Below are 26,906 nucleotides of genomic sequence, written 5' to 3' on the forward strand. Positions count from 1 at the left end.
TGCTGAGCATTGGGAGGAAGCGGAGGAAGTTACCAGAGAAAGGAACAAGAGCATCTCATTTCAGGTATCGGGGGCCAGGTGCAGCAGCTTATGCCTATAATCCCAGAACTCTGGGAGGCTGAGGCAGGAGGCTCACTTGAAGTCAGGAGTTCAAGACCAGCCTGGCCAACATAGCGAGACCCCCCCCATCTCTACACAAAAATTTAATAAATTAGTTGGATGTGGTGGCATGCACTTGTGGTCCCAGCTACTCAGGAGGCTGAGGCGGCAGGATCACTTGAGCCTGGGAATTTGAGGCTGCAACGAGCTATGATTGCGCCACTGCACTCCAGCCTGAGCGACAAAGATCATGTCTCTAAAAATAAAAAGTCAGGGAAGGAGTTTGGGTTTTCTATACAGTGCGATGGGGACCCACGGACAGGTTTTGAACAGGGGGGTGGCTTGTTTGAGTTTGGTGATGGAAAAGGCCACTCGGAGGAGGGTGGGCTGGGAGACCCCTGAGGGGTCTACTGTAGCCATCTGGTGAGTGATGATGGTGGCTTAACCGGGGGAAGCGCATGGATTCGATCATTCCGGTCAGGGGCCAGGTGGCTGAGGAAAAGGAGTCATGCGTGGGAACACCTGGGGTCCCAGCCTAGCCTAATGAAGCTTATAGCCCCAAGCCTATCCTGGCCTGGTCCCTTGGGGGCTGAGGAACTACTTGCAGCAGAACATTAGCTGTCTATGGACTGGAAGAGCTGGGACCTGGTGGCCCAGAGCTTGCAAACTTGGGCTGTAAGGTCAGATAGGTGTGGGAGCTTCCCATCTCACTGCCTTTTACAAACTGGTGGCCTCAAATTGTCATTCACATGTACAAGCAGGTTAGAATAATTTTTGGTCTAAGACTTTCCAGAAGGACTCCTAAGAAACTACCAACAGTGGTTGCCCCTGGGAAGGGATTCTTGGAGTGGGTGGGGGATTTACTTTCTCCTCTGGTAGCCTCTGAGTTTATGCTACAAGTGAGTATTATCTAGTCAAAATTGTCCACACCATCTGCGACACACAGCAGCATGGACCTGTGGTGGCCTTCTGAACGAGGACTGGTTTTGCTGCCCCATTTTACAGATGAGGCTCAGGCAGGGGCAGTCTCTTGCCTGCAGTCACACAGCCTTACCTGGTTGCTCCAGCCCCTTCCCAGGCCCTGACCCCTCCCTGGCTTCCCTTCCCTGCTGTGTTTTCGGCTTGTCTTCCTCGTTGCTGTTGGTTAAGTTTGTAGACTTAGTGGGATCTAGAAGAGCAGGACTTTCCCTGGCACGAGTAGTGATTTCTCATTCCCCCATGCTGTGCTCTAAGAATCATCCATTGGGCAGCTTTATTTATTAGCTTAATCTTTGCACATCCCTCAGCAGCGCTGTTCTCCCACCTGCTTTGTCCAGGGCAGAACAGCCTGTGCGTACACCTGTGTGCGTGTGTGTCCAGGTCAGTTTGTGTGGGTGTCCACATGGGATGTTCCAAGTGTGGGTTTGGGACTGGGTGGGAGGACGCCTCACTTAACAGCTCTCCCTGGTGACAAGCAGGTGCCCACAATCATCTTAATCCAGGCGCGGCACACAGGAATTGCTCGCTGAGAGATGGCAGTGGAAAAATACCCTCTGGTCTAATGTCAGAAGTCCTGGGTTCTAGTCCTGTCATGCCCACTTGCTTGCTGTGTGACCCTGATCAAGTCACTTCTGTTCTCTGGGCCTCAATTTCTCATCTGTAAAACGGGGATGATGATAATATCTGGCCTTCTTGTTTCTTGAATGGATGAGCACTTTCTCACCTCAGGGCCTTTGCACTGGCTGTTCCCTCTGCCCACGGCAGCCTGCCCTGCTCCTTTGCTCTGTTTGGTGGTCTTTCAGAAGTTACCTTCACAGAGAGCCTTCTCTGGCCACCCTGACTAAAATCCCATAACACACACACACCTACACATGCAGCCCTCACTTCCCTTCCCTGCTGTATTTTCTTTGTTCCTTAGCACTTAACATGATTGAACATTTATATTTCACCCATTTACCTTGTTTGCTGATTTCTGCCATTAAAATGTCAGCTCTAGGGCCAGGAGTGGTGGCTCACGCCTGTAATCTCAGCACTTTGGGAAGCCGAGATGGGAGGATTGCTTGAGGCAAGGAGTTTGAGACCAGCCTGGGCAATGTAGCAAGACCCCATCTCTCTCTCTCTCTCTCTAAAAAACAAAAAAAAACAAAAAAAAGCCAGGCGTGGTGCTATGCACTCATAGTCCTAGCTACTCAAGAGACTGAGGCAGGAGGATCACTTGAGCACAGGAGTCTGGGGCTGCAGTGATTGTACCACTGCACTCCAACCTGGGTGACAGAGTGAGACCCTGGCACTCAAAAAAATAAAATGTCAGCTCTAGAAGGGCAAGGATTTTTGTGTGTTTTGCTTACTACTGTCTTCTAGCACCTAAAATGGCACTTGGCATAGAGTAGGTGCTCAGTGAGTATCTGTTGAAGGAATGAGTGAAATAAGTCAATATAATATAGGCACTTCCTGGTGTATAATAAGCACTCAGCAAATATGAGTTATTGTTATTACTGATATTACTGCTATTAAGCTTTCTTGAGCCTCAGTTTCCTCATCTATAAAGTAGAGATGCTGCTGATAATAGCTATGATAGAGTTATTGTGAAGTCAGTGCTGTAACTGTCGGCTCCTAAAATTATTCAATACATAGGAGCTCTTATAGCTGTTGGTACAATGAATAATAAGGGCCAGTAGTGGGAGTGTTTCTGGAAAGTGGAGTTTGTGTCCAGGACCCAGGCCTCAGCCCTCGCCATGCTGTCACCGTTTCTGATTGACTGCTGCAGCGGTGGGAGGATTGATCTTTTTGTTTGCCCCCTACTGTTGTCCACCCAGAGTGTCCAGCTGAGGTTTACAAACACCCCTCTCAGATTCCAGCTTTCTCAAGCGGTGTCTCAAATTCTTCTAGATAAAGTTCATTTTATTTTGTTTTTATTGTTTTTTTAAGTATGAGAAGTTTCTGTTTGAGAGGGGAAGACCAGTGGATATTTATTGTCCTAGGGAAACATTCCTAGCACATTGCTCTATGGATGAAAGCCGCTGCCAAGCAGCACGTATGGTGTAGTTTCTGTAAATTAAGAAAGCAGAGACTCCTCTGACCAGGGGAGTGAGATCTAATCTCACCCCTAGAGTCAGGGAAGAACCTCACCCAGGACTCTTAATTGCAAACAACAGAAACCGACTCAGCCCCACCAAGACTCATGTAAGGAGGGGCTTCTCCACCTATAGAAAGGAGATTCTGATTCTGACTGGCCATAAAGCATGACAGATGTTGGTGACAATTGGGAGAGGTTAGGATGGGGTGAGGAGGGGACCCCCAAATGAGAATAAGGAGTGATTTCTGGATGCGGTGGGAATTGGTGCTGTGGCAGTGACCAGCCACTGTCCACTGTGTAGCCTGAGATAGGGCAGAAGATAAGCAGGTGCGGTTCTGTTCCCCTTGGACCTTTTAGTGTCTTCCACAAGCTTCCGCCTGCTGGTGACTGCATCCCTGGTTTTATTTTCCAAAACTGTGAGACCACTTTGCCTGAGAAAGGGCAGGCCAGAAGTATTGAGGCCATAACCCCCCGGGTGCAGCCCTCCAGCCTCAGGAGTTGGCGTATAAATGCCCCGGCTCCCTCACCCTGACAGGAATGACACAGATGCCTGTTTTGCTCTTCCTTGGGGTGGTGGAGATTATAGGCAATTTTTGTGTTTGGCTTTCTTAAGGAGGATTTTAGGTTTTCAGCACAGAGAATGTATTATTTTGCCATTTTAAATCAACCTTCTACAAAAGGACAGGAATGTCCCTGGGAAGGTTGGGGATGTCTGTGTGGGGACAGCAGGTGTTTTGAGGCATCTCTGTGTTGTATCTGCTCATGTTGTGGACAGAGCAATTCGGGCTTCTTCATCTAGCAGAGATGAGTGGGAGAGAGAGAGAAGGGAGAAAGTGGAAAATCACAATATATTGGAAAGAATATGATATTTGCAAAGGAATTAGAGTCAGTCCAAATAAAAGGCTGGTGGCCTGAATTGGTTTGATTCCAGGAGTTTTCTGAATTGCAACTTTAGTGGGAAGAGGGATTTGAATTAATTTCACACCTCTTGAATGCCTACTGTGTGCCAAGGACCGTGCTGGGTAAGTGTCCGAAAATGTCTGAGAAAATCAACAAACAGCAGGGACCCGGGTCGGACTGGAGTGGCAGGTCGCCCCTGGGATGTTAAAGCCCAGGGTGTAGGGACAGAGGAAAGAGAGTGATTAGACCAGCCAGGGAGCTGGGAGAGAGGACACAGCTTTGAAACCAGCCCTGAAACCTGGAAGACTCGCCGGGAGGTGGAGGAGGCAGGTGCTCCAGAGCAGAGCATGAGCAAAAGCTCAGAGAGGGGAAGGCATGGCCAAGCCCTGGGGGCCCTGAGAAGGCCGGTTTGGCTTGTCTGGGAAGGGTGGGCAATGTGGAAGTTAGGCTGGGAGATTGCAGGAGCCTGGGTGTCGTGAAGAGGGGTTGCTGGGTAGCTTGGTGGGCCATGGGGAGCCGCGGAGGGCATTTGAGCAGGAGGAGGAGGTGTTCCGAGCTGTGCTGGAAAGAGTCTTCTATCACAAAGTTTCTCGACTCCACACTGTTGACGTTTGTGGCCATTTCGTGGTAGGGGCTGCCCTGTGCCTTGTAGGGTGCTTAGCAGCCTTTCTGGCCGCTCCCTTCTGAGTGGCAGTTGCCTCCCCTGCTAAGTTGTACCCACCAAAAATGTCTCCAGATACTGCTGAATGTCCACTGGGGGTCACGATCGACCTCAGCCAAGAACCACAGTACCACGTTAGGAGAGAGATGAGCAGGGTGACCAGCCAGAGAGCAGCTACCAAGCAGGTGACCATCGAGGTCGCCCAGAACTGGGGCAGGGCAGGGAAAGAGGGCATGGGTGTGAGAGGCCTTCCAGAGAAAGGATTAAAAGGCCTGGGATCTGCAGGCCAAGGAGACCACGAAGGAGACAGATGTTGGAGCCTGGGGCCGGGGTCCAAGGTCTAGGGCCTGATGGGTCTATGGGACCAAGGACAGTTGGGAAGGGAAGAGGAGTCCTTTGGGGTGAGTGGAGCTTGAGGACCCCAGAGTCAATGCATCTTGGGGTGCCATCCAGGGCTTAACATAAAGTGGGTCTGTGGTGATGGGGTGGATGTTGCTGAATGAATCAATGAGCCAGATATAAGTCACTTAGGCAAAAGAGGACTGAGGTTTAGGAGGGAGTTAAGAGGCTGCTTCCTGTGCTGTTTAGTGAGAACCTGCTGTGTCTCGGATTCCATGGAGAATACAGCCCAGTGGAGGGGACGCCCACCAAGCAAACTCACAGGTAATAGAAGATGACAGGTGGTGCTGAGAGCTCCGAGAGGGAAGCATGGGAGTTTGTAGTCGTGAACCTTGGGGCTGGCAGGGAGATTGGGAGAAAAGGCCAGGGAACCAGTCAGGGGCTGCCATCCCAGGGCAGCCCGCTTTTGGCCCAGAGAACGTGCTTGTTCAAGGTTACTTTGATGGGGGAAGAACAACAAGCCAGCCCTTGGCAGAAAGGGCAGTGAGAGTAGACAGCAGGGCCATCTCCTCGAGTACCAGGGTGGGAGAAGTCAGGGAGGGCTTCCCTGAGGAGGTGAATGCTGGTGCTGAGGATGGAAGGATGAGTAGAAGTGTGCATGGGGAAGTGTGAGGGAACAGCATATGCAGAGGCATCACGCTGTGCTTATCAGAGACCAGAGGCAGATAGAGCCCTGACTTGTCTTACACCTTACAAATAAATATGATTTTTCTCCTGGCCTACAGCGGTGAAGACTGAATCAGCAGGAGTGGAGTGGTTAGTGGGCATTCCCTGAGCCCTGAGACATAAAGGATTTCAGCCCCTGCCCTTTCCTCCCATTCCTGCCCAAGTACCATCTGTTTCTAGGGGAGCAGGTGAAGGGACCCCAGATGTCCCCTGTCCCCTGCTTTAGCAGTTGACAACCTGTGAATATTTAGAAAGTGTGATTTTCAGTTCCTCAGTGCACTGCTGGAGAAAGCAAACTTTAACTTTTTCCTCTTTTTTTCTTCTTTGTTTTTTCAAGGCCAATTTAAACAGAATCCTTTTTTTTCCCCCTAGAACAAGCCACCGGCTATTACGGAAATAGTAAACAGGAGTCAGGGCTGGGGCATAAGTGGCCTGTTTTAGTTAGAACATTAAAGTATTTTAACGCTTACACTTTATATTTCTGCGAACTTGATTATATAGCATTGTAAATACCTGTGAACGTTTTAAGGACTCACAGTAATGAATTATTTGCAGGTTCACAGGAAACTTCTATTTTAAAAGCAAAATGGTATGAGAGTGGCTGTGAAAGCTTTGCGGCAGCGACGGCACTGTATAATAAGGGGCCACGTGGCGGGCAGGCTGGCAGACAGCCCGCTGTACCTGCTGTCACTCGGGCTCCAGGGTGCCCACCTTCTGGAGAGGCTGCTGCGGGGTGCAGGGGATTGGAGGGACCTCGCCCCTCTTCTGCCATTCTTCCTCTTCTCACCACAGTGAAGTCACATGGACCTTCTCATCATTCTTTTATTCTCTTGGTATTTATTGAGCATCTACTATGTGCCAGACATTGTTCCATGCACTGTGACAGAGCAGGCAACACTCCCTGCCTCCGTGGAGCTGACCTTCTAGTCTGGGGAGACAGGTGGCAAAGAAAAAAAAAATAAATGAACATCATGATGATAAAAATGGTGAAGGAAAGGAAAGTAGGATAGAGGATGGGGATGGAGGTGCTGTGGTGTGCTGGAGTTGGCTCGTACCAGCTTCTGAGAGCTGACTGTGTGTGTCTCTTCCCAGCCCTTCATTCAGTGACATTCCATGGGCAGCTTAAAATCAGCCAAGGTAGAAGTATTTACCCCATGGAAATTGGCAGATGCCACAAATCAGGGCTTACTCCTCAGAGAGCCCGTTGTTAACCATTTACCAGCATGCATCTGAGCAGGTCATGTGGAGATCTGGGGGAGGGTTGGGAAGGGTGTCCCAGGCATTCCCTGATGTGGGAATGTGTTCAGAAGGGTTGAGGAACATCCTGGAAGCCAGTGGGGATGGGATGAGTGAATGAAGGGGAGAGTGGAAGGAGATAAGGCCAAAGGAATTCTGTAAATACTTTTGGTCTCTGAAATCTTCTAATCGGTTTACTTGTGCCTCCAGAACTTTGTGCATGCTGTACCTCTGCCCAGAATGCTCTTCCCCTGGCTGATTCCTTTGGTGCCTGTCTCCCCTAGAGAAGTGTTTGGGGACCATTTTTGCCACAGCACTATATTTTTATATCAGCACCTTTATTTTTATATCAGCACCTTTATTTTTATATCAGCACTACTTGGTTCTCTTCCCAGCATTTGTTTCCAGTTGTAATTGGGTATTGGGTTGTTTCTTTGAGTTTGGAATCTGTCTCCCTCATTGGACTGTAAGTTCAGAAAGATCTCATCCCCTGCCATCTCCCCACCTTCCAGCAAGGGCTTACACAGGGCAGATGCTTGAAGCATTATTGTCACATCAGTGAATGCTGGTGGAGAGACTTTTCTGCACTTATTCTTGGTTTGGAAAATGCCCTGAATGGTGTGAGATCAGGGATCAGGAGCAGATGTAGCTGATGGAGAAGCTAGAGGCTCCTACCTTGTGCCAGGCCTGATCCAGGAGCATAATTCCTAGGTCCCGTCTAGTTAACTTTGAAGCAACACAGTGGCAGTTGAGGCCTCTCTGATGATGGTCATAGTAATTACCCCCACCAGCTACCAACCTGTCAGCAAGAAAGAGCATGCTCTCTGTTCCTGCTAAAGACGTTGGCTACTTCAATGGTTAAATATTTCTGTTATATCATGGTAGTATCACAGAGCAATGGATGTGAGTTCAGAACTTAAGATGAAGATTGTGTCACTGATGGAGAAAGTACTTAGTTCACAGACAACTGGAACTGTGTAGCCTGGGGTGCATCAAAGAAGGAAACATTTTCATCAAAAGAATCAGGTTTGGCTGACCTGATTATTTCTTTTTCTAATGATGACAGCTTAGAACATATTGATTGAGGTGATCAGCATTTAGGCCTTTCATAGTTAATGAGGAACTGTCCAATTTATCTTAGAAACAATTGCTATCCAGGGCCTTTAGTGAGGTGTGCAGTGCCTGGGAGAGAAAGACACTTAACATCACAGAGCTGGGTGTAGAGCTGGGTGTAAAGCTGGGTGCAGACAGGGAGAGGAAGAAGGCTTCTCTTTTAGGACATCAAATTGACTCTGTCTCCGAGGGTTTAAATCCTGGCTCTGCCCTTCCCAGCCATATACCCTTTGGCCACTTGTTTAGCATCTTGGAACCTCAGTTTCCTCTTCTTTAAAATGAGGCTGATGGAGCAGTTATCTCAGGGAATGGTTTTTGGTTTATGAGGATTAAAAGTGATGAGGCACAGCTGGGTGCAGTGGTGCATTCCTGTAGTCCCAGCTACTTGGGAGGCTGAGGCAAGAGGATCACTTGAGCCTCGGAGTTCGAGGCTACCCTGAGCAACATAGTGAGACCCTATCACTAAAAAAAGTGATGATGTGTATAAAAATCTGAGAATGGTGCCAAACATGGCACTCAAGAAATGTTACCCATTGCTATTCAAGCTGTCCAGTGACATACTTTTTATAGCCTATGAAATGGGAATGGACATCGTAAGTTATTCTACCGTAATAAGGGACTTACTAAAGAAAATGCTGTGGGCGGGGCACAGTGGCTCATACCTGCAAGCCCAGCACTCTGGGAGGCCGAGGCGGGCGGATTGAGGTCAGGAGTTCGTGACCAGCCTGGCCAACATGGTGAAACCCCGTCTCTACCAAAAATACACACGCACACACGCAAAAACTAGCTGGGCCTGGTGGCGGGCACCGGTAATCCCAGCTACTTGGGAGGCTGAGGCAGGAGAATTGCTTGAACCTGGGAGGCAGAGGTTGCTGTGAGCCAAGATCGTGCCACTGCACTCCAGTCTGGGCAAAGAGTGGGGCTCCATCTCAAAAAAGAAAAAAAAAAAAGAAAAGAAAGAAAATGCTATGAAGAAGTCACCAGAGTTTTCTAGCCTGCCAACTGATGGCTTCATCTTGATGCAATGCATGTTTTACTAGCAGGTAATACTGTTCCTTGAGAAAACACACCCAAGTGCTTTGCACTTAACCTGGCTTGCTGGAGCAGCTACTAATTTGATCATTAATCAGAGAATGCTTTTCATTTCTGTGTGTGGCTATGGAGTCGACTTAGCCATAAGTTGTTTGTTCACTCATTTTGTTTTGTATCATCCAAGAGGACAGAGGCTTTGTCTGCCTTTGTGTGCTATCTCCTCAGTGCCTAGAACAGCCCCTGCACATAGTAGGTGTGTGATGGATATCTGTTGAATGAATGAAATTATATGCCCGTATGGGTTTCAAAATGACTATATCCTAGGGAACTGAAAACTGAAGTTTACCCCAAAAGCTGCACACAAATGTTCTCAGCAGCTTTATTCATGAGTAGCCAAAAAGTGGGAACACCCCAGATGTCCTTCACCAGGCCAGTGGTTCAACCGTGGCACCCCCACACCATGGAGCACTACTCAGCAATGAAAAGGAACAAACTATTGATAAGCTAACGATCTGGATGAAGCTTGAAGGAATCGTGCTGAGGGTAAAAAGGCCATTTCAAAAGGGATTACATACTGAAGGATTCCACTTACCTTCCCGTAAGACAAGCATCCCGAAAAGACAAGGTTGGGAACAGGGAATGGAGTGGGAATGGGGTCGGGGAGGAAAATAGGTGTGCTTATCAAAGGGCAGCACGAAGGCCTGGGGGTGATGAAATGCTCTGTAGCTTGACTGTGTCAATGTCAGTATCCTGGTCCTGCTGTCAGTGTTGTAAAATGTGACCCTTGGGGGAAATTGGATGAAGGGGGGCAAGAGATCGCCCTGTATTCTTTTTCAAACTCCTGACCTCAAGCAATCCTCCCTTCTCAGCCTCCCAAAGCACTAGGATTGCAGGCATGGGAGCTACCACGCCCAGCCTCTCTGTATTCTTTCTGCATGTGAATCGGCAATTATCTCAAAATAAAAAGTTCAATTAAAGAAAAAGTAAAGGACTGAAAGCACTTCATTAATTATTCAAAATGCAGCAGGCTGAATCCCTACAATGTGACGCATTAACTCGAGTCTTCACAGCAGCGCACTGTATCCCTACGATGTGACGCTTTAACTCTAGTCTTCATAGGAGCCCTGTGGAGTAGATGGAGATGATGTCACCATTTTTCAGAGAAGGAAAAGGCTCAGAGAGCTTAAGGGACTTGTCTGAAGACAGACAGCTCGCAAGTGGTAGAGACGGGACGCAGACCTGGGAGTGTCAGGCCCTGAGCCCTTAGTTCTTTCCTCTAGACGTGCAACTCTGAGTGCCTGTGGTGGACAGTGAGCTGAGCCATGAAGCTCACCTGCCGTGCATGGACATGAGATGTCCGACTGGGCAGCTGGGTGCCATGGTACCCCCGTCTGACGAGGCTGACAGCTCTGCAGTGGGGAGAGGCGGCAGAGAGTCATCTTGAGTTTCCCACCTGCCTGCTCCTGAGTGAGCTGCTGACCTCTCAGGAGTTATGACCCCCTCACCACTCCACTTCCTTTGCCTTATCCAGGGGCAGTCGTGTGCAGTATTGGGTGGTGTTATGACATTTTACAGGTGGGGAGACTGAGGCACGGGGCGAAGGGACCTGCAGGATATTCCAAGTGGAGATGCAGTCTTCCCTAGCTCCAGCATCCTGTGGTAATGATCACAGTCAGTTTGCTTTGTCCTGTGCAGTTGCTGTTCTCAGAGCATCTTCTGCCCTGTGACAGTGATCAAGGGCACAGGCCCTGGAGGCCAAGTCCAGCAGCGCTGGGATCGAGTCTTGGCTCTGTAGATCACCAAACTGTGGCCTTAAGCAACTCCTTTCTCTTCAAGCCTCAGTTTCCCCACCTGAGAAATGGGGGGAATAATAGGGATTAAATAGAAAACATGTTCGATAACACACTGTAGGGGACAAAAAATGCTGGCAGCATCTGAAGCCTATAATTTGGAACCCTGGTCTGTCTGCTCTGAGGCCCAGGGCTCTGAGCTGAGAGGAGCAAAGCCTCCACCTGAATTATCCTCCCTGATGTTACCCCTCCAGGCCCTGCAGTGCTCTCCTGGACCCAAGTTCTGCTAGGCTGTTGGTTTCCTGAGCAGGGCAGTATGTGTTGCAATAGGGGCCATCCAGAGGGCCTGGAAAGCCCTCTGCAGGAGGCAGCATTGAAGCTGAGAGCTGAAAGATGGCTGGGCATTCCTAGGTTAATGGGAGGAAGTAGAGGGAAAGGCATTCCAGAGAGAGGGAATAGCAGGTACAAAGGCTCAGAGGTCAGAGAGTACAGGTGCTTCTGGGGAACTGTAACCAGAGCATTCATGCTTGAGCATTAAACAGGCAAAAAGCAGAACCTAGTCACTGTGGCCCTGGGTCTCCTCTTCGGTTAAAACAGCACAAAGCAGGCTGGAGGCCTTTCAGGGGGCTCATGGGCAGATAAGGAGTTTGGACTACATTTTGAGGGTGATGGGAGCCATGGAGGGTTTGGGGCCGAGGAGTGATGCAGGTGGGCTTAATGTGAGGAAGGTGCCTCTGGCCATCACGTGGCGTGGAGGGGAGCAGAGGTGAGCTCCAAGTGGAGGCAGGGAGGCCAGGGAGGAGGCAGCTGCAGCATCTTGATGAGCGATCCCCGGTCCTGGAGCAGAGTTGTGGGAATGGGCTTGGATAGGAGTGACCAGCTAGGGACGTTTGTCAGTGCTGAATTGACAGAGCTCTCCGTGGGGCCAGATGAGGGAGCATCTCAGGTGAGCGAGGTTTCTGTCTTGGGTTCTGGGCTGGTCTGAAAGGGGCAATCCGTTTACCTCTTTTTTGTTTTTGAAATGGAGTCTCTCGCTCTGGAGTGCAGTGGCTTGATCTCGGTTCACTGCAACCTCCGCCTCCTGGGTTCAAGCGATTCTCCTGCCTCAGCCTCCTGAGTAGCTGGAATTACAGGTGTGTACCACCACACCTGGCTAATTTTTTGTATTTTTATTAGAGATGGGGTTTTACCATGTTGGACAGGCTGATCTCAACCTCCTGGCCTCAAGTGATCCACCTGTCTCAGCCTCCCAAAGTGTTGAGATTACAGGTGTGAGCCACCGCACCTGGCCTGCGATCCCTTTACTACTCTATTCTTTGGTCTCTGTAAAACAGAGGTGATTTCCACCTCCCCATCTCTTGGCATCCTTTTTCTGGGTGAGGGTCAAATGATATCCTCCCTGAGCCCACACCTTGCAGTGAACCGCAAAAAATGCCAAACCTCACCCAGAGGCCCCTCACGTTAGAGATACAAGCTCCATTATTTTGTCCGGTGGTTTTTCAAATGTGCCACCAACCCATCAGCTGAACAGAGATGCTACTTCTCACTCTCTCTCTCTCTTTTCTTTAATTGTAAAAACCAGTTTGAGGTCTCCTTCTCATCTCAGGAGAGGTGCTGAGAAACAATGCCATCACCAAACAGCAGGTTCTAAGCAAGCACAAGCCAGCATTGATGGAGCACCTACTGTGTGCCGAGGCTCCCTGTGTGTTTCTCCTTGATCTTCTGGGTTAAGGCCACGGGGGAGTGAAATCTGACAGAGTGAGTCTGTGCCCGGCTGTGCCACATCCTCACTACGTGAGACCTTGAGCCAGGAACTTCAGTCACTCTCAGCCTCAGTTTGCACACCCGTGTGCATATCCATGTAAAGGGTCACTCCTTGGACTCACCCAAAAGGTGGCTGAAGGAGTCGGTGTTCCCACTCCAGCCAGGGCCAGGCGAGCGGGTGCCACAGACTAGATAAAAGACAGTCTTGGACTTGGCCCCGGGAGGTTGGCCTCATTGTTCCTGTTTGTGGAGGGAAGTGAGATCCGCAACCCCAAAGCTGCCAGGGTGGATTTCCTGACTCAACTGTGCCCTTTTCACAAAGACCGGGAGGAGACACAGCTGGGGTTGCCGCTGGCTGAGGTCAAGTACAACCGGGCAGCCTTCACTCCTCCCTGTACAGACCCCTAAGAACAGAGATCAGGCCATCGAGGTGTGCAGGATTGGGCCACCTCATTCCAGTTGCCCAACTGATGGGGCCCACTTCAGTTTTTCACCCCACCCAGCCTGGAACCTTCCCAAAGCCCAGATAATTGTCACCTGGGGTTCTATGCACTTTTTATAGAAGAACACTGTATTCCTTTCCGAGGACCCTTGTAACAATTACCACCAACTAAAGGGACTTAAAATAGTAGAAATTTGTCCTCTCGTGGTTCTGGAGGCCAGAAGTCCAAGATCAAGGTGTCTGCAGGGCTGTGCTCCCTCTCCAGACTCCAGGGGAGGGTCCTTCCTCACCTCCCCCAGCTTCTGGTGGCTGCCGGCCCTGCCTGGCATTCCTTGGCTTGTGGCTGCATCACTCGGATCTTGCCTCCATCACCACATGACCGTCTTATCTTTGCGCCTGTCTCTTCTTATAAGGACAAGGGTCGCTAGATTTAGGGCCCACCCTAATCCGATATGCTCTCATCTTAACATAACTGATTAAATCCACCCATCTTGGCCTCCCAAAGTGCTGGGACTGCAGGCATGAGCCACTGCGCCCGGCCAAGCTCTAACAGATTTAAGTTTCTTTCTGACCTTATCTTATTTCCAAATAAGGTCACATTCTGAGGTTCAAGATGATGTGAATTTTAGGGGACCACAATTCAACCCAATACCAGCATCTTTAGAAAATGTTGAGAGCAAGGGTGTCCTTTTCACCCTGACTTTTGTTAGGAGTTTGGTGGGGAAGAAGAGAGAGGGTGTGGGAATGGCTTCCCCATCTGCAGGCGGGAAGAAGAGCTCCAGGTGTTAGTCCCAGATGTGTCTCTGAATGAAACACTGAGACTTGAAGTCTTGGCTGCAAACGGGGCTGTGTGGTCAGGCAGGAGGAGCAGAGGCTTCTGAGTAGGCTGAGCTGAGGTCTAAGCTATTGGCCTTTCCTGACAGCTTGGCTTTCCCATACCCTCAATTTTCATCTCTGTAAATTGGGCATAATAATAGTACCTTCCCCATGCGGCTGTTGGGAAGACATCACTGTGGGTTTTAATGCTAGACACTGACTAGTCCAAGGTCTCATTATTTGGACAAAGAATCTGGGACTGGGAGAGGAGCTGTGAGCAAAAGTGACAGGCCTGGAATCAGAGCTGGATCTGCTGCCTCCAAGAACAGTGTTCCTTTCTCACATCCAGCCCTGGTCCTGCCAGCGATTGGCTAGGAGGGTCTAAGACGTTTAATAATAAAGCTGGCAAATAGGAATGGCAGAGGCTAATCTTTGCAGTGACTCTCTGAGGAAGGGACAGCTGCAATCCATATTTATTTTCCAGATGAGGAAACCAAAGCTCTGGCAGATTCTTTTTTTTTTTTTTTTTTTTTTTGAGAAAGGGTCTTGCTATGTTGCCCAGGCTGGAGTGCAGTGGCCCGATCATGGCTTAATACAGCCTCTGCCTCCCAGGCTCAAATGATCCTCCCCACCTCATCCTCCCGAGTAGCTGGGACCACAGGTACCTGCCAACAAGCTCAGCTAATTTTTGTGTTTTTTGTAGAGACAAGTTTTTGCCATATTGCCCAGGCTGGTCTTGAATTCCTGGGCTCAAGAGATCCACCTGCCTTGGCCTCCCAAAGTGCTGGGACTGCAGGCGTGAGCCACTGTGCCAGGCAAGGCTCCAACAGATTTAAGTTTCCTGCCCAAGGCCACGCAGTTGGAACATAGTGGAGCTGAGATTCAAATGCAGGTACATCCACCTCCATGTCTCCCTTCCTCAGGCTCCCCTGTAGCTCGGTTTCCCCATCTGGAAAATGACACCTGTTTCAGGTTCCCAGCTTAGATGACCCCAACTCCAGCAGAACTGTGCTGTTACATAAACTCTGGCTCACCCAGGAGGGTGTCCTAGCTTTTGCATCTCCTGCCCCTCACATCACGGCGACTTGAGATTTTTACACAGACGAGAACTGTGTGTGGGGTGGTGAGCAAGTGAGTGCGTGTGCTTGCAACAAATATTTTATAATAGACAAGCCTCGTCTGCCACTTCTAAAAGTAGTGGAAAAAAAAACCCGCTTTGAGAAAGTAAAAATAACCCAACGCCTGAGTCACTGAAGTCACTGAACTCAGCCGGAACCGGCAGCTCCAAGCTGAACTGACTGCTTCAGCTCACTGGGGGCAGCAGGGCTGGGGCCAGAAATTTGAGGGGAGGCGATGAACACCTGAGCTTTTAGGGGGAAGTCCCAGTGGTTAGTTTGTGGGTGAAGCGCCTGTCGCTCTTCCTTTTATTTTAAGCTGCAGGACGAAATGGCTCCCTGAAAGCCTGTATCTTCTTTTTCTTTTAAAAGTGACTTGACAATTGATAATTTTGCCCTGGCGACGGACACCTTAGAGCTTTTATTTCTTGGAGGCCAAACATTGATGTTGTGCGAAATGGGAGCTTGGCGGAGCCTTTGTGCGGATCTCAAGCTTCCTGAAAAATTTATTTACTGTGACTGTGATCCGCAGGAGCCAATTGATGTTTATCTATAGTCGTTCGCGCCAGCAAGGAGGGGAAAAATGCATAACTGCACTTTCTTCGGAAGCCTTGCGAGGCTGTTTAAATAAGTATCTAATAGTGAACTTTCAATAGCAGACAGGCAGTTTGACGGACAGGGGACAGTGTATTATTAACCATAAGCAGGCTTAATCTTTCCCCCACGTTTTAGAGGAAGCTTTATAACTTTCTGGCAGAGGAATTCATGAGAACCAGGTATTTGAAGCTAAGCAAAAATTATCCTGGCCGTTCCCGTGGTGGAATCGATCACTCCAAGAGCTGCATGAAGGAGGGGAACAGGCTGCAGCTGGGCCCAGTGTGAGCAGCCCTGGCCACCTCATTGTGGCGGAATGGCCCGAGAAGTGGACGGGGACCGGGAGCGGGCAGAGGGAGGCAAGGGTCATGCTGGAAGCCTGGTTTTCCTGCCAGGTAAGTAACTTCTGCTGTTACCTGAGCTTGGGGACTGGGGTCAGAGACCTGTGTCTTCCCCCTGTGCCCCGGTTGCAACAGCGCCTAGCCTTTGGCAGCATCCACTTTTTTTCTTTGAGACAGGGTCTTGCTCGATTGCCCAGGCTAAGAGCAGTGATGCAGTCCCAGCTCACTGCAGCCTCAACCCCTTAGGCTCAAGGCATTCTCCCACCTCAGCCTCCCCAGCATCTGAGACTACAGGCGTGTGCCACCATGTCTGGCTAATTTTTTTGGGCTGGGGGGAGATGGAGGTCTCACTGTTTGCCCAGGCTGGTCTCCTACTCCTGGGCTCAAGTGATCTTTCCATCTCAGCCTCCCAGAGTGCTGAGATGACAGGCATGAGCCACCGCAGCTGGTGCATCCACCTTTTAAGCAATAGAAGTGATTTATGTGATACTGTTCAATGCATGTCTGTCTTCCTCATTGGGCCGGAAGTTTTGTGCAGCCTAGAGGCTGTCTTATTTAACCAGGGAGGCTCTCTTGATCTCTGGAAGAAGGTAGACTGGCCTGGTTACAGAATTGTCCCCTAGCCCCTACCTGGCTGTCATCACCCTGGGAGTAATGCAGCCTTCAGTGTCTGTCTTCCCCTGTTTAGAGGGTCAGCCGCAAGCACCCAGGGACTTCACCTCAGTCTGCCCAGCACCAGATATCCCATAGCATCTCTTATGCTGTTTATTGAATGACTAGCCATGTGTTTTCCTGGGGTGGGAACAGCTGTAGTTAAGAGCATGAGGGTGGCCAGGCGCAGTGGCTCACGCCTGTAATCCTAGAACTTTGGGAGACAGAGGCAGGTAGATTACTTGAGCTCAGGGGTTCAAGGCCAGCCTGGGCAACATGGTAAAACCCCATCTCTACAAAAAATACATAAATTAGCTAGGTGAGGTGGCGCACGCCTGTAGTCCCAGCTACTCTGGAGGCTGAGGTGGGAGGATCGCCTGAGCCCAGGAGGTTGAGGCTGCAGTGAGCTGTGATTGTACCACTGCACTCCAGCGTGGGCAACAGAGTGAGACCCTACCTCAAAAAAAAAAAAAAGGATGAAGGTTAGATACTCTTGGTATCAGATTCCTGTCTGTTACCCACTGTGTGTTCTTAGGCAAGTGGCCTGCCTTCTCTGAGTCTTTATTTCCTGGTCTAATGAGGTAAGGAGGGAAATGACTTCACCATTTTAAGTCTCAGTTTCCTCATTTGTAAAGTAAGCATAGCAGTGCTCCCCTCCTTGAGGGCTGCAGTGAGAGGTAGATGAGAGGGTGCAGGTGGAGGACTCAGTGTGTGAGTTATAGCTGTTCTTATTAAAATTGTATTGATCAATATTACCGTTACTGCCATCACTACTTTTTCTCTCCACGAAATAAGCGAAACTCACAGCCTCCATTTTGTCTGCTTCGGACATTGTCACCCCTCTCAATGTCTCAAAGCCAGAATGGAGGAACATGCTGGGTGCCATGTAGGGTCAGGAAATGCTGGGCCTGCAGTGAGTCCCTGCACATGGTGGTTGCTCTCATGCATCTGCTCCATGCAGGAGCCGTGAGTTGACCCTGGAGCCGAGGCCCCTTGGGCAAGTCTGAACCTCCTCGAGCAAGGGCTCAGAGGCTGAGAGGGTCAGCAGTGATGCTGGGACAAGAGAGAGTGCCAGGGGCTCAACAAGTGGCTCGTGGATGAGTGATGGTTCCAGGATTAAGTGTGCCACTGAGCCCCCCATCAGCAGGGAGAACCAAGAGCTGCCTGGTGCTCAGAGCAGTTATCATCACCAGAGCCTGGTCCGCATTCTTGCCAACAGCCCAGAGAGTACAAAATGGAGCCCTCTGGTGGGGGTGAGGGGGAATCAGACCTTGGAGGTCTTAAGTTCCCTGCCTGCCTGGGCTGAGGTTCTTTGTCTGCCCTGGGCTGTTCTATCCCCTACCCCTCACGTCCTTTCTTGCTCTCCCAGAAGCCAGTTGGGTTTACCCAAATTATCATCCCCATGGCCACCACGGAGCGGAGTGGGAGGCCGGGCCCTGTGCTGGGTGTTCCCCGTGTGGAATCTCAGGAGCTTTTATCACTTACGCCCATTTTCCAGAAGAGGAAACTGAGGCTCACAGAGGCAAAGTCACTTGCCCCAGGCCCCATAGCCTTCCCGTGGTCCTGTCCCTCTTCTCTGATACTTCACATCCCCGCTTCCCAGCTCAGTGGTGCCTCCAGCCTCCTCTTTCCCTCCAGAAAGCAAGGCCAGCTCAGCCACAGGGTGGGTTTGTGAGTGGAGCTGGAATTGTTCAGGAGATCTGGCTTGAAGATGTTGGTGGGCTGTAATCCCAGCACTTTGGGAGGTCGAGGCAGGTGGATCACTTGAGGTCAGGAGTTAGAGACCAGCCTGGCCAGCATGATGAAACTCCATCTCTACTAAAAATATAAAAATTAGCCAGGCATGGTGGTGGGAACCTGTAATCCCGGCTACTTGGAAGGCTGAGGCAGAGAATTGCTTGAACCCGGGAGGTGGAGGTTGCAGTGAGCCAAGATCACACCACTGCACTCCAGCCTGGGCAACAAAGCAGGGCTCCGTCAAGAAAAAAAAGAAAAAGAAAAAGAAGAAGTTGGGGGGCAGCTAAGATCTTGGCTTCAGAAGGTGAGTCCCTGTTGTCAAGATAAAAAGGATTAAATCCTAAAAGCAGAGCCTTGCCAATGCATCGGACAGAGCCCAGCACCCCCGAAAGTTCTGCACTGGGCATCTTTCCTGTTTCCTTCTCATGCCTCTTATGGGAGCTCTGGTCCAGATACACCCAGGAAGGTGACATAAGACCCTCAAATGTGTGTGTGTCACCTGAGACCGCCAGGTGTGGCCTTGGAGTGAAAACCCATGTTGTTCTGGGCTCAGGTACTCAGATGCCTGTCTTGGGGTGACAAACCCCATCTCCACTGCTTCCTGTTCAATTTTGGGAAGTGTTTTGGGAAATGACACACTGCTCACTTGCTTGTCCCCAAGCCCTCTATCTCCAGAGAGCAGGATGTGGAGTTGGGGAGGAAGCAGAGGAGCCAGGATCTTTCTTTTTGGCTTTATTTATTAGCAACAAACTAATATGAGAGCTTAGAGCAAGGCACCAGCAGCAGAGGGAGCCTAAAATGATACTAATCACAGCAGCAATAACTAATACATATTCATGTGCCTACCCTAGGCCAGATCTGGGGAGCTCCTAGATAACTAAAATGGGCTCCTGCTCTCAGGGGGGTCACCAGGATGAGAAGACCACCCGTGACTGCACAAGACAGCGTTTTCCCACAGCAGCAGGTCCTGCTCGGCAAGCGAGACGCTCAGAGTCAGGAGCCAGGGAGGATCCGCAAAGAGACTGCAGCGAGCAGGCAGGGGAATCGGGGTGGCTGTTTTGTACCTGGGGCACAGCGTTAGGCACCGGGAACAGCGTGGGCATTGGCACAGAGAACCCAGGCTCCGGGGCGTGTGAGTCGTTTTGCTGGGATAGAGGTGAGCTTGGAGTGGTTGGTGGGTGTCAGATCAGACAAGGCCCCAGTTGCCACCACATGGAGTTTGGACTTTTCCCCAAGGCTCAGAGTAAGGATTTGGGGAGTTTAGTTCAAAGAGCTACAGGAAGCCATTGAAGGGCATAAGCGTGGGACAGTAGTGACAAGATCCACTTACCTTTTGCAAAGAAGTCTCAGACCACCATGGAGAGGAGGGTTGTAGGGGTAAGAACAGAGTCGGGGGCTGGACGCAGTGGCTTTACGCCTGTAATACCAGCGCTTGGGAGGCTGAGGCAAGTGGATCACTTGAGGTCAGGAGTTCAAGACCAGGCTGGACAACATGGCAAAACCCCGTCTCTACTAAAACTATAAAAATTAACCAGGTGTGGTGGTGCCTGCCTGTAATCCCAGCTACTTGGGAGGCTGAGGCAGGAGAATCACTTGAACCCGGGAGGTAGAGGTTACAGTGAGCCAAAATCATGCCACTGCACTCCAGCCTGAGCGACAGAGTGAGACTTCGTCTCAAAAAAAAAAATAAAGAGAACTGAGTGGGAGAGACAGGGAGGAGCAGCTGCAGTCATCGGCCTTGGCACTGGGGATTCCCAGGTACAGGCCAACAAGGGACCTTTCAAAGTAGATTCACATCTCTGGAGAGAGGCCACCGAGGCTGCTGTGAGCTGCCTTGCCGGCATTTCTCCTTTCCATCCCACATCTTGACGCTTGGGGACTGCGGAGCCCCAGTTGACAATATGGTGACATGTTAACAGTGGGGAATGGCCGGAGGGGACCTATACCCCTAGCCCCAGAGCAGCTCAGACAGAAGCAGGAAGCCAACATCACCTCCCTCTCTCTAGCAAGGACTCATGTTGGTCTCCTGATTCCCTTTCTCTTCGTGAGTTCAGAGGAGGAAGACAGTGAGCCACGCTGGAGGGACTTGGCCTCGGCTGGCACAAGCTGGGTATTCATTTATTCACGCACTTAGCCGCCTGTGGGGCTCACGCCTGGTGCAGGGGAAAGGGGGAGCACCGCAGACTGCCTCCTCCCCTCAGGGAGTCCCCAGACAGGGACGGCCAGAAGTGCAGCATGTAGAACCAGCCTGAGAAGAGCTGTCCCTGAGTAGGAGCCAGGAGGCCTCTGGAGTGAGGATAGGTGCTCAATATAGCCTGGAAGGCCAAGGAAGTCTCCCGGAGGAGGCCGCCTACATCATATGCTCGGTGAAGGCAGGAACTGGGTTGCCCCATTCAATACAGGATCCCAAATGCTCAGCAGTGTGGAAGGAAGTGACTTGGAAGCTCAGACCTGAAGGGCGACAAGGTCCTGCCCCAGCAGAAGCAGGAACTTGTGTTCAAGGTGGAGGAAATGGCCTGGCCAAAGGCTCGGAGGTGGGCTTTGTGAAAATCACTGTTCAGAGTGCCTGGGACCTCTGGGTGAGCAGGGTGTGGCAAGAGCTGAGGCTGGAGGCCAGAGGCAGTGCTGCATTTTGGGGTCTAGGCCTCTGAGCTCATAAAAATAGCTCGCTGCTTTCTTAAACTGTTACGTGGTTTCTCTTCTTCCTTCATTCCTTGCCGAGCCCGGAAAGCCAGGTTGGGTCACTGCTGGGAGGTATGAGGTGAGACTCGGGTTTGCAGGCAGGGCAAGTTGTGGGGAGGTGGGGGTGGCCCCCTATTTGTTGGGGGCAGACCTGCCATTTGAAAGCCACCATCCTCATGTGTAGCCCTCACATGGGAGAACAGGATTGGACCTGCAGGGATCCTGGCTGGGGTGAGACGGAGTCTCAGGGGAAGGTGGGGGATGTCTCTGCCAGCTTTGGGGCTCCCAGTCTCTCTGATCACCTATTGGGTTTATCGGGCGCCGAAACTGGGGCCCACACGGATGGTGTAAAATCAGACCCAGGCAGCCTGGGTCAGTGCCCATCATGCGGGGTGACCCTCTGTCCCCTCCATGCCCAGCGAGGCCGATGGGCAGCTAGGAGGCGAGGTACCGTCTGGCTCAATCGAGAGCCAAAGAGGTAATGCTAATGTCTTTTAAAATTAGAATGAAAATGTTTATTGCAGAGCAGAACCTGCGTCAGCTCAGAGTCCTGTGGGAAGGGAACGGCTTTATCGCAGCCTTTCGCTTTTATTTTTGCACATTCGCTTTTTATTTGCCGGTGGTGCTGCTGACGGGCCCTCAGAGTGGGGCTGTGTCTGGACACTTCTGGGAGCCTTGGACGGCTCTGGAGAGGAGGCAGGAGCTGCCCAGGGTGAGTGCAAGGACCCGCCAAGGGTTGAGAGGACTTGGGGGATGTGAGAGCAGGAGCCTGTGACTGTGTGTGTGTGTGTGTGTATGTGTGTGTGTGCGCGCTTGTGTCTGTGTGTGTCCTTGTGCCCCTTTGTGTGTCCAGCCCGATGTATGCGTGGCCTGTGTGGCTCTCCGTGTGTCTTTCTCTGTGTGTGTGGTGGCCGTGAGAGCCGTCCATGCGTGAGATTGAGTGTGGATCTCTGCCTATCTCTGTGTGTGCACTCATGAGTTGTGTGTGTATCTGTGTGTCTTTGGAGGTGGCCATGGGTGTGGCTGGGTGTGGGTCTTGGCCCTCTGTGTCTTTCTGTTTGTGTGGATGTGTGTGTGTATCTTAAGCAGACACATGGGTGCGTGACTGGTGGGTCTGTGTGGGTGCAGACACCCATGTGTGCAAGTAAGGGGGTATGCATGTGTGTGTGTAAGCATGAGTGTGCACACACAAGTGTGTGAATTGTATACGTTTGAACATGTGAGCTTGCATGGAGGAGGGTGTCACGTGGCAGAGTGAGTTGTGTGCATGTATTTTGCATGTGTGTGCTACATATGAGAGCGCGTGGACTGAGCACACGTTGCACAGGAGGATGTGAGCAGTGCTCATGTGCTGGAGCACCTGTGTGAGTATGTATGTGAGCACATGTTGCATGTGTTGCATATGAGCACATGTGGGGCACTTCCATCTTGCATGGGGGAGCCCCCAGTAGAGCCCTCCCTGGGCAGCTCAGCTTGCTGCCAAGGAGGTCACTGTAGACTCCCAGCCTCTTGCCTCAGCCCCAGCTCCAGTCAGAGCCTGGAAAACCCTCCCCGGTCCCTCTGAGGGCTGTGGCCATTTTTAACCCACCCTATTCCAACCAAGATGGTTTTGTCAAGATTTGCCTTCTGTAGCTTGGGCTATAAAAACAATGGGTGTTTTGTTTTTGGAAGGGGTGTTGCTTTCTAAATATCAAAGGATTTTGTGACACGAATGCGCTTTTTCAAGGTGCACTCACCCCTTATAATGAGGACCCCTGGGTGACAATGGGTCAGTCCGGCCCGGGGGAGGCTGGTGCCCCAGGATTGGTTCCTGGGATGCACCTTCCAGGAAGGCTGCCCCGAGCTGTGTGGTAAAGGACTCTGGCCACAGCCCTGGAGATTGTCAGGGTCCCCCAGATGGCCACACCACAGCAGCCCTGCATCCTGCCACCTGCAGGGTGCGACCCCCTACAGCCACTTCTCCAGGCTAGAAAATCCATGCCTTGCAGGGAACCTGGTGGCTGCCGGGCTTCTCCACAGAGCCACGGAGCCAGAGGAACCTCCTTTTGATCTCTGTCCCTGTCCGGCTCACTGTCCCTTCACTGGGGTTTGTCATGTTGTGGTATCACCCTCTGCAGATCTGGGTGGGTGAGTGGGTAGGGGGAGTCACATCTTACAAAATAGAAACCAGGTACTCCGCAGAATAGAAGATGGTCGCGCCGATGCCAGATGCGTATCTGGAGTCTGGCTTCGAATGCCGTGTGGCCTTGGGCATGTTGCTGAGCTTCTCTGAGCCTTAGTCTTCCCACCTGTAAAATGAGAGTCATACAGTGCCAGGTTCAGGGCCGTCTCTTACTTGCTACCTTGGGGTCTTTCTGGAACATGGCAGACTTCTGTGGGCCAGATTGGTTCAGTGTGTCCTAGCTATGTGTGATATCAGGCAGGTCACTTTATCTGTGCCTCAGTTTCCTTACCTGCAAAATCGGGCTAAATACAGTACCAACTACATGGGGATGTTGTGAGTTAAATTTCTTACTTTACATAAAAGGTTATAGTAAGTACTATAGAGCAGGAGCTATTATTGTTATTTCTGGAACGCCTGAACTCAGATAAAAACGTCCTGTTGGCACACAATATCCTCTTTTTTTAAAATCACACAATGTGTAACCCACTCTTTCTGAAGCCTTGCCCACTGTGTGCTGCTGTCAGGCAGCTGCTGTGTGCCAGGCATCTGGCTGGGCATGCCCGAGGCATCGTGGTATGGGTTATGGGTTGGGTGTCCTGCGTGGGTGGGCCGCGCCAAATGCTGTGCCTGTCTCTCCTCCAACGCTCTGGTGAGGCGGGCAGGGACTCAGGTTAAATCACCTTGGGCAGCAGCCAGGGGTGGGAGCCAGCCGACAAGGAAGCCACCTGGCAGCTCTCCCTCCGAGGGAGGATCTAGCAAGCTCAGGCTTGTGGTGGTTGTGGGCACCCGAGACTGTTTTGTGCACTTGTCCAAAGCCGACTGACATCTGAGCATTGGTGGCAGACAGCTGAGAGGAGAGTGGCATGAGATTTTCCCTGAGCCTGGCACCACACTGTGCCCTGAGCGCACCCCACCTTAAACCATGTCACGGACATGTTGATGATGAAATACTCAGGCTCATTCAGTGAGGCCCTCTGCCTGGGCCAGGCCGTGTGCTGAAACAGCTTGCATGCATGATCTCATCTAGTCTTTGTAGAAACCCCTCAAAGTAAATCCTTATTCCTATTTTATGGGGAGAAAGCTGAGGCTTGGAGACATTTTGGAGTCTTTCAAATCTGTGTAGAAGTCCTAGTTCTTCCAGTTGCTGAGTGACTTCAGGACAGCTCCTTAACCTCTGAGCCTCTGTTTACCCACTTCGTAGCAGGTAGCAAAAGTTCAATGAGACAGCATAGCTAAAACATTTAGCTGGCAGTTTGCGTAGTAAGTGATCAAAAAACAAAAGCTGTTATTGTTATTACTACTATTGTTACTATTTTATCTTTTTGCAAGGGGATATTCCTTGCCAGTTTAATGGGGATACCAACAAGATTTGAAGTGGATGCCTTGATGTCTACAGAAAGGGGTTATTTTTTAGGAAGAAAACACTTTATTTTTATTATTATTAGCAACAGATAATTTTGTAAGTTTCCTGCCTAGAGGGGACACTCCTCTTACCTTGACGGTCTTATTGGATGGGGGTGAAGCTTCTTCTATTTCATGGATTTTTGCCTCCCTCATTTGGATGCTTTGAGCAAAAGGTCTGGTGTATAGTAGATGCTCAACCAATGCTTGTTTGATGGGTGGACAAGCGGTGCACCATGCTCACTGTGGCTAACGGGTGATTGGGTTCGGGAATGACCTGGCAGTTTCCCATAAACAGGGCGCCTGATGGAAGCATCTTGCCTTTGTACAGTTGTTCCTGGATGCTGGGAACATACCTTGGAGTCAGTCACTTAACCGTGAGTGTGATGGCCAGAGATAAAGGAGCTGGCAGGAAACCGAGTTGCTATCTCTCAACTCGAAGACCAGGGAATGGGTTAGAGGCAGTGAATATGACCTTGACAGACAGGCGTACATCAACTGTGAGGGAAACTTCATTCATTCATTCAATGAACATTTCTGTGCTCAGTGCTGGGATGCAAGAGGATGCCCCGTTGGGGCTAAGTGAAAGAGAACTGGTTGATGCATGAATCTCAAATAGACTTTTCAGGGACTTTGTCACACTTGGGGAGGATCTGGGGCCACTGTCTACTATAACAGGCAGGACTCTTGCGGTTCTATCTGAGGGAAACTTATCTGGAGTCAACTTAAAAGAAGATTTTTATTGGCTCATGTGACCTGAAACGGTCAGGTGTCTCGCTTCAGGCGTGGCTGTATCCAGCTGCTCAAATGATGTTATCTCATCCTACTCAGGTCTTGGCTCAGCTTTTCCCCTGTATGGGTGGGCTTTGTTCTGAGCCAGGATTCTCCCCTGGCAGCTGTTTCACCACCTTGGCAACTCCCAGGGAAAGAAAGCAGCTCTTTCCTAGGCTTTAGCAAATGTCCTGGGATTCCCCCTGATTGGACCAATTTGGATCCATGCATTTGCCCAAGCTGTTCCGACCACCTGGAATGTCTTTCTTTACCTAACCCTAACCTATTTGTGCTCTGAGTCCTGCCTAAGCACCACGGCTACTACTAAGAGCCTCTTCTCTTTCTGTCTTTATTGTTGTCTGCATTTTCTCTCTTGGGGCACAATCATCTTTTTTATGTCTTCTAATTCCAGCACGTCCTGGCTGCACCATGTTCATGTTAGGTAGACTAGGGTCCTTCATAGGCCAAAGCTTCCTTTTTCTGCCTTTCTCTCTTCCCCCCTTACATAGTATAAAAAACAGGATCCGTGTTGAATGCATGCATGGATTTGGGGCGTTAAGAAGGATTTAATCGAGAAGCCAAATCTCAGGATGGCTCATGGGAGGTTTGTGGGCTAACAGAGTCCAAAGAGAAGCCCAGGAATTATCTTCTGAACCCCATCATTTGCAGAGGGTTCCAAAGCCTTGGACAGTCACTGGCCAGGTGGGGAGGTGGGAAAAGGGGAAGAGCCTGATTGAGAAGCCAGGCTTTCCTGGTTCAAATTCCAGCTCTTCACCCTCTGGCTGTGTGATGCAGGGCAAGTTGCTTTACCTCTCTGTGGCCCTGGTTCCTCCTCTATAAAATGAGATAATTCACACAACATATTGAAGGAAAGGACCTGGCACGCAGTGTGGACTGCTGGCCATTATCTTTATTGCTGAGTTGTTTTCAGAGCTGCCAGGCCAGAAGAGGGGTTTTAAAGTCCGTTCCTGGTTACCAGAGGGGGAAACAGCAGCCCGTTGTGCTTCAGAGACACCTGCAAGTTCATGGAATGCCAAGAGTCAGATTGGCCCCACCTGGTGACCTTGATGCCTTTCGGGACCACCTGGGCTCACAGCCAGCTGTGGCCCTCAGAGAATGTGGATGCTTCTTTTGAAGAAAGAACAGGGATAGGGAGGGGACCCTGTGGCTCCCATATTGGATGAATGGGGCGTGAGTCTTGGTGGTTCTACCCGAAACACTCTGTTTCTCCCAGCCCGGTTTTCCCAGCCATGCCTTATAACCTGTTCTCCTCTAAGGAGCCATCCTTGGCTGATCTGTCCAGGGACCCGGGCTCATCACTATCCCCAGAATTGACTCGGGGGCCACACTGAGGGTCAGGACCCTGTGCTGGGGAGGGCCACTGCCCCGTTCCCTGGGCAGTTACCTTCACTGCTTCTGGTGCTAAGATGTATGGCCTGCCTCTCCCCGGGCAGTCTTATTTATTTCTGCCTCTTCA

At 50.7% G+C, this 26,906-nt stretch overlaps 1 protein-coding gene across 5 annotated transcripts in view; it reads left to right on the plus strand.

Moving 5' to 3' along the window:
- Nucleotides 1–26,906, plus strand: part of CUX2 (cut like homeobox 2) — a 323,600-nt gene that overhangs the window by 44,204 nt on the left and 252,490 nt on the right. The window contains exon 1 of one of the 5 annotated variants that reach the window (XM_054442123.1): nucleotides 21,692–21,805. The exons of the other annotated variants lie outside the window; for them this stretch is intronic. The gene's annotated coding sequence lies outside the window, so the exon portion shown is untranslated. Of the gene's footprint in view, nucleotides 1–21,691; nucleotides 21,806–26,906 lie in introns of those variants that run through there. 5 annotated transcript variants of the gene reach the window in all.

The sequence above is a fragment of the Pongo pygmaeus genome, chromosome 10 (genome assembly GCF_028885625.2).
Source record: "Pongo pygmaeus isolate AG05252 chromosome 10, NHGRI_mPonPyg2-v2.0_pri, whole genome shotgun sequence".
Lineage (NCBI taxonomy): Eukaryota > Metazoa > Chordata > Mammalia > Primates > Hominidae > Pongo > Pongo pygmaeus.